Below are 6,000 nucleotides of genomic sequence, written 5' to 3'. Positions count from 1 at the left end.
TCTGCTCCTGATGGATGAGCGACAATCGTGCACCCAGAAGGTTTGCTGGCTGCATATCACCTTGTTTTTCTCAGCTTAAATAACCCATAAAAGGTCTTACTGGCTATTGATTGACCTCTTACGCTAGATCCTGTAGCTTACAGTGATTACATTTTTGGCACAAGTGACTGTTGAGGGTGATTTTGACAACGTTGCGGCTGCTCGAGGTACTCCAACGCAACTTGCACGCTTAAAACAACAGACCGTATTGCTGGCTCTGCCCTTGCTGACTGACGGCACTTAGAACCACTTGAGATTTAGGCAACAGCTGAAGACTTGCCTTCTCATTTTTTCGTACTTGGGGCCTGGTCCACAGCGTGAGACAGAGAAGGTAACAGCATGCACAAGTGGACAGCCTGCGTATTATTTGCCTGCTGTGGCACACACGGCTTTGCAAGCATCTTCCTTGACTGCTCAGCGCAGCACAGGCCCAGCACAGTCCCATCCTTGGCTTTGTTCAGCCTTGTCCAGTGAAACAGGTGTTCATTTAAATAGGTTACACCTACACTGGGGTTTGTTTGCTTTGTTGATAATTGTTACACTGGGTAGAGATAGAGCTTTGTGTTTATAGTGCAGCTTGTTTTGTTTGAATCATTCGGACCTTTCCTTGAAATATCACCACTCCTTAAACACAAATATTTTCAGAGGCATTCAGAGAGAAGAAATGAACGTGGAGCATCTGAGCCTTGCTTTGGGAGACAGTGCCTTTGTTTCTGGACTTTAGTGAAAACTTGGGAGTCTTTTTGCCTCTTTTGACTCTCTGAATGGTAGTGCCAGGTCACGGGCCTGTTGTGAATGTTTTCTTCCAGGAACTTTAAGGAATTTGCATCCAGGGAACCCCAGCCAAATATATGAGGTACTGTATGTATGCTTACTATACATAAGCAATAGACAGAGAGGGAAGGCTAACAGATTATTAATAGATGAGATAGGTAGGTAGGTAGGTAGGTAGGTAGGTAGGTAGGTAGGTAGGTAGGTAGGCAGATAGATTATTAATAGATGAGATAACTATGTAATCCATATCTCCATTTATATTCTCTCTAGGTACGTAAGTAATACGGTTTCGATGCTGCCATCAAAAGCTTCTACTCACAAAAAATGGGTCTTGTTTTAGGGTCTGGGGTAGTTTAAGTACACAGGAGCAAAACAGATCATTCTCAGCCCTGGAATTACTTGCAGATGACTCTGTACTTGTGCTAGCAAACGTTCCTTAAAGGCATTATTTACTATGGTACTGTGGCTGGCTGCATGGCCTCGCCAGCTGCAGTTTAAGAGCCCTTGGCATAGGCATGAGCTGGAACTCATCAGGACTTGAAGAAAGATTTCTTTCAGAGCTGTTCATAATGTTAGCAACCTTATCAGAAGTATTGCGGGGTTTAGTCTTTCCTTAAAGTCTTTGATTTCACATCATTTATAAAGGTGATTATGGAAGGATCCGGATTTCCATTTTCAGTAAAAAAGAGGAGAAAAAGAAATGTCTAGCCCAAGTGGTTGCAAAGAAAACCTTGAAGAAGTGATCCTGTGGAGTGAAAAAACCTAAAATACAGAAATACAATTTGGATTATTAGAGGATAAAGCACAGGTCACGATTTTGTTGATTTTTTAAGGTCAGGGTTTACCAAGGCAGAAATTAATACAAATGCTTCTGATGAGTATCTTAGCCTTTGAAGGAGTTGGTATTTGTTACAGGAGATATTTTTCCAAGAATGCCTTTTCTTCATTATATGTGATCTAACATAACAAAACAAAAACAAACAAAAAATCCCTTCTGTTGACTATATCACAAGTTAATCTAACCCATAGTATCCCACTCTATTGTATTTCATTGAAATGATACCCACCTGTTTTCCTTTACGGCAGCAACAAACCGGAGCAATACTGCATTTTTAGTGTGTTATTTATTTATGCTGGCAGCAAGGTCTAATGTTTCATCTCTCACCCTTCCTGGTAATTGTGATACAAGGCTCTTTATATGAAGTCTCATTCCTGTGGTTTTATCCATTCTTAAGAAGAAAAGAAAAAACTCATTCATCAGTGTAATGACTTCCTGGTAGGGTGAATGTCAGTGATTTTTACTTACCTTTGTAGGGGGTTCGGAGAATTTATTAGCTAATGTTTGTGGAAGTCAGATTTTAAATTTTAGAAGGTACGTGAGCTGGAATACTATTGTTCAGAAGAACAGACTGGATTTGCCTGTGAGAAATCACCCTTCAACACTGAAACTAATGTTCTGGTAAGACTCTGGGTAATAGGTCTACATGTGCTGAGTTACATGTCTGGGTTATGGCTCAATTACGCTTTGCCTGGCATGACTTGAAATAAAAATAACTTCCAGAAGTGTGTGTACAATTTCACTGCTCAGAAAATGTCACCCCAGCAAATAGCAGCCCTTTCCCTGGCTGGATCGGAGTCTTAATCCAATTCAGATCCATTTCTTTCTCTCAATATGATGTTGGGAAGGTGAGGGCCTGAAGGAAAAGACTAAACTTCTAATGTGCCATGAGATGTTATACTTAAGTGTGAGTCTCACGACATTTGCTAACAGGTCACAGTTTCTGTTGAACAGGGACTGCCAGGTGCTTTGAATATCAGATTTTGTGGTGGCAAGTTTTGTAATAAAAGCGATATCAGTTGCACTCCGAACTGGTGGCGCTCCTGAGTTTCCAGAAACTGAGGATTCACAGTGCATTAACCCATATATAGCCTTGCCCTCTGCTGTGCTAGTACGCCTTTGTGGAGAAGTAGTGCATTAGTGCTCAAAGCTGAGATTCAGAGATTCTGGGTCAAACTTTCTTGTCGTCTGCCTTGTGACTTACTTCTTTGCGGACTTGGTGTATTTCTGCTGGCGCACTGATGGAGAATCAGTGTGCATGTGTACATGATGGCCCATACAAAACAGAGAAAAGTGCCCTAGGATTCTCCTTCTAGCTTTGAGCAGGCTGCTTACTTTCTCAGAAAATTAAAATAATTGTCTACTTTCTTTAAATCCCTAGCTGAAAAACCCTACGCAAAGGTGCTGCATGTCATTAACCACATACATCTATGTGCATCTGCTTCGTTGCTGGCCAGTAAGCAAGAAGCTGTTGTTAATCCACCAGCTAGATCACGAAGGGGAGCTTGAATGAAAAAATCACATCCAAGCTTTGCCCTTGGTCTTGCCTGGGTGCTCTTATCAGGAGGCATTCCATGGGCATTTTGCTGGTGCTTACTGCTTCCAAATACCAAAGACGTTTCAGGCTTATTCAAAATAATTCTTCTTGGCAGAATTAATTTGACTGCTGATCCCCAGCTTCTGTCTGTGTGAAATGTAGGGGTGGAAAGCACAGACCTTTGAGGAAGCTGGCTGGCAAAGGGAGACAGTGTTTCTTAGTCAGAGAGGTGAGTTTGGGGTTGGTAGAGCTAATTCCTTCAACAGAAATGCACGCTCAGCTCTGCATGTGATAGGCAAACTGTGGCAGGCATGTCTCACCATTCCTTTCTCCTCTCTTTCCTGTGCAGATTGAAGAGGGAGGTAAAGCGGACTCCCTGCCTTCTAAGCTGCAGGCTGGTGACGAAGTGGTGAACATCAACGAGGTGGAACTGAGCAGCTCCAGGAGAGAGGCCATCTCCCTGGTTAAAGGGTCCTACAAGAAACTGAAGCTGGTTGTCCGCAGGTAGGCAAGATCCAACGCCCCTTCCCTCACTATCTCCTGCCCTGCAGGGTGTCACAGCCATTCCCCTCACATTTCCAGGTGAAAGCCTATGACTTTGCCTGATCTTGGCAAAAGCCTTGTTTTAAGCACACAGGCACGAGCCCAAGGGCAAATCTTTGTTCTTTTCAGCCAGCCTTTCTATGACTCCTTTGTCACTTACACATCCAAGCACGTGCAATACTTATCCAAATCTCTTCCACTGCTCCCCTGCCACATGACAATCCAGGATTCCTGGTCAGTGATTTACAGGAAGTCCCTCTTTCTTCAAAGTGCTCCCTGTGGCAGTTCTGTACATAGCTCTTGCCTCATTTGCTGCATGTTATCACTGTTGCTGTGACAGCAGAAAGATTTCTACTGCCTCAGCAAGATTTGGAGCTGTTTCATGTTCTGCAGGTGAGTGACAGAGTGTCTGTGCTGACCGAGAGCGGTCTGACCAATATTGTACTTGGGACGTGAGCTAGAGGGAAGAGCTGCCTCTTCACCTGCATCTTTTGAGCAACAGCCTCCGTGCTATCACTGAATGAGTTCTTTCTCACATGTTCTGTGTCGCCGTTTCCCTGGCTGTCAAAGGCCTTGTGAATGGTACTGAGTAGTGATGCCAATGTGCCAGGTTGGATGGTGCTGAGCGTGACTCAGCTGAGCAAATTGTGCCGATCCTCTTTGGTGACACAAATAATAAATATGTTTGTCTTAGGGTCAGGACCCAGAACTTGATTCTTGATGCACATTTTGAATCAGAGATGTTTGGGTCTGGAATCTGAAGGGGGGGTGGTTTAAGACCTTAATAGAGATGTTTCCTATATGTTTTTTACTGTGGGCATGTCTAAACAGTTTTTTCTGTGCCAGTTAGATGATAGATGGTATCACTTTATGGAGTGCTCTGTCCTGAATTTCCGCACTTAGCCCGAAAGGAATCTGGGTCAAGATCAGCATAGCTGAGGAGCTGTCATTAGCCAAACAAAAAGTGTCAGCTTGGGTCACTAAGTTGGAACAACTGACTAACGTCTGAGCGGTGACGTCCAAGTAGGGCAGGCATGAACAGCTTAGACACCCTCCTGCTCTCTGGAATATGTTCTGTGCTCTTGCTGGCTATATTCTGGTTTTTACCTAAAGCACCTGTAGGTACTGACAGTGACCTTATGACAAATCCTGAATATTCGTATGCAGAACCGTTAGATGGTTTGTGTAGCCACTGGGAGGATATTTGCAAAAGTAGTTCATTGCAGTTTGAGTGCTTTCCAAAACGAAATGGTTTTTATTTAAGGCCCATGTAGATTGTAATCCAACTGTGTTGGTTGAACAAAATGTTAAGTTCAAACTTAGGAAAACTGTGAAAATAGAACCCTTTTGTCACAGTTTAATTTCATTTTGCCGAGATGAACTAGTGAAATAACTGGTTCTGTCTGGAGTAAATTGAGAGTTGTTTCTGGCGTTTGATCTGTCCACCTAAGAGCGAAAAAGAAAAGGAGAGAGAACAGGATAGACAAGCAAAACCTGGGGTCCTATTGCAGTTGTTTCATCCCAGGCTTCTTCCCCTCCACTTCGCTCAGATATATTCATTAGCAGCATTTCTCTGGTGGAGACTAAAACCCACCCACGTTGTGAAAAGCCCTGTTGCAGCCTACAAACTGGAAAGAGGACATTGGGAAGATCAGTTCCTGTGCGTCTCAAACTGGACACCGGGAGTGAGTAAGCACTCTCTCTGCCTGGATATGTATCATAGAATCATAGAATCATTTAGGTTGGAAAAGACCCTTGGGATCATCAAGTCTAACCATCAACCCCACTCTACAAAGTTCTCCCCTACACCATATCCCCCAACACCACATCTAAACGAGTCTTAAACACGTTCAGGGATGGTGACTCCACCACCTCCCTGGGCAGCCTATTCCAGTGTCTGCACGCATGCACATATATGTAGGTATGCATATATGTCTTTATAGACAGAGAAGTGATGTACTCAAGGTCAGTAGTGTCATAGCCAGGCCAAAATTCAGCAGTTCCTAATATTTCCTTGAGAGATGCCTGAATCACAGGACCACACCTCTTAGAAGGCTTTGAGGCCTTCTTCAAGCTAAAAGAGAAAACGATCAACTTGTAAGTTTCCTTGACTAGTTTTTCACATGCAGTAGGAATCATGAGAGGCAGAGCAATCCCAACGGACATCGATCACATGGTTCTCATTACAGTTGATGAGTTATTGAAGGAGGAGGTGATCCACCTTTGAAAAAATCGACAGACAGCAGTGTTTCATGTTCCGAAATTACAC

The 6,000-nt window shown here is 43.4% G+C and overlaps 1 protein-coding gene across 1 annotated transcript in view; it reads left to right on the top strand.

The window, feature by feature from the left end:
• The first annotated feature begins 2,253 nt into the window (after window positions 1-2,253).
• SHROOM3 (shroom family member 3) overlaps window positions 2,254-6,000 on the top strand; it is a 103,550-nt gene continuing 99,803 nt past the window's right edge. Inside the window, exons 1-2 of the mRNA XM_063335556.1 lie at window positions 2,254-2,272; window positions 3,538-3,692. The gene's annotated coding sequence lies outside the window, so the exon portion shown is untranslated. The remainder of the gene's footprint in view (window positions 2,273-3,537; window positions 3,693-6,000) is intronic.

Source organism: Chroicocephalus ridibundus, chromosome 5 (genome assembly GCF_963924245.1).
Source record: "Chroicocephalus ridibundus chromosome 5, bChrRid1.1, whole genome shotgun sequence".
Classification (NCBI taxonomy): domain Eukaryota; kingdom Metazoa; phylum Chordata; class Aves; order Charadriiformes; family Laridae; genus Chroicocephalus; species Chroicocephalus ridibundus.
This window is presented reverse-complemented; position numbering and strand designations above follow the sequence as displayed.